Source organism: Entamoeba invadens, assembly GCF_000330505.1.
Source record: "Entamoeba invadens IP1 unplaced genomic scaffold scaff_1105074725441, whole genome shotgun sequence".
In the NCBI taxonomy this organism is placed as follows: Eukaryota; Evosea; order Mastigamoebida; family Endamoebidae; genus Entamoeba; species Entamoeba invadens.
Window position 1 is genome coordinate 7,776 of NW_004443513.1, and position 1,424 is coordinate 9,199.

Consider the following 1,424-nt stretch of genomic DNA (forward strand, 5'->3'; position numbering starts at 1 on the left):
TATTTGTTTGTTATTGTAACCGTTGCCAATAGATTTTAAAAAGAAGTTGAATATGTCTCTGAATTTGTCAAATCCCGTTTTATCTTCAAGCATAACTATTTCTTTAAGAGCAACTGTTTATGAACTCTTTAATTCATTTTCAGTTTTATCCAAGTTGAATTTTTTGTTTCTTGTATTGTCTTTGCTTCATTCTTTTTTATTTGTCATTGACTTAACAAAGTTCGCCATCATTTTCACGCTTTTCACTATTATCCACTTCACCGTTTTCAGTGTAATCACCACTGTCTGTGTCATTTTTGTTATCATCATCTTTACCACTATCATCATCTGTTGAACTTGCGCTCGAACTGTCATCGACTTCCAAAATTAATGACTCTTTCTCTATCAGAATAAAATTGTGAAACATGCAAATATAATGATTTTCCAAATTTTGACTTTTTAATTTCAGTCAACTTTTTGCTTATCGATGTTATCATAGATGAATCAATTTCTTTTTCTTTTATTCTTAAAAGGAGTTTGTTCTTTGATTAAAAGGGTAATCGAATCTAATTACCCTCATAATTTGTTTAAATCTGTGTCCACTGAATACTGAACGATAAAATTAATTTCCATATAGACCATACATATAATTCAAACTCTTTTTATTGTCATGAGCAACGCCGTTGAATAACAACATTCCAATAAACGCGTCGAATTTATCAAAGACAACTGTTTCCATTCTTTGCCAAAAATAACCATTCCACATTCATTTGTGATCATAATAATGTAAATTTTCATTTCTTGATTAAAAAATAAATTAAAACATTCCATTTTGTTTATAGGAGTATCTATAAAAATGGGTTGTTTATAAACATCTTTACAACACCTTTTTATACAACCAACTTTGTATAATTCCCATTCAAATATGTTTATATTTTCTCCTTTATCTTTTTTTGTTGAATAAACATATTTTTTGATTGAAAGATATTTTGGTCGACTTAAACTTGTGTTTAAATTTACAAGAGAAAAATATTTAAAAGACTTTGTTTCTTTTGACAACCTCTCTGTTATAAGTTGTTGCTTTTTGCAATGAAGACATTGAAATTAATCCCCTTGAAAATCAAGATGCAACAAACTATATTAATATAATGACCAATTATTTAAATAAAATTGAAAAAAGAAGAGAAGCACATAAGAAAAGTAGTTTAATATACAGAAGACGACAAAGGGAACAATTTGATGTTTTAGAAAACAAACTTAGATTAATACAAGAAGAAAGTCAAAATTCAGAAGAAACAAAAATTAAATTCTTTGATTTAAACAGATTTGTTTATTTGTTTTTAATACAAAAAAATGATTTTTGTTTATAGAATATGTTTGAAAATGGCCAAACTTTTAAGATAAAACGTGATCTCATTAGAGCACTAAAAACAAACAAACTTCCA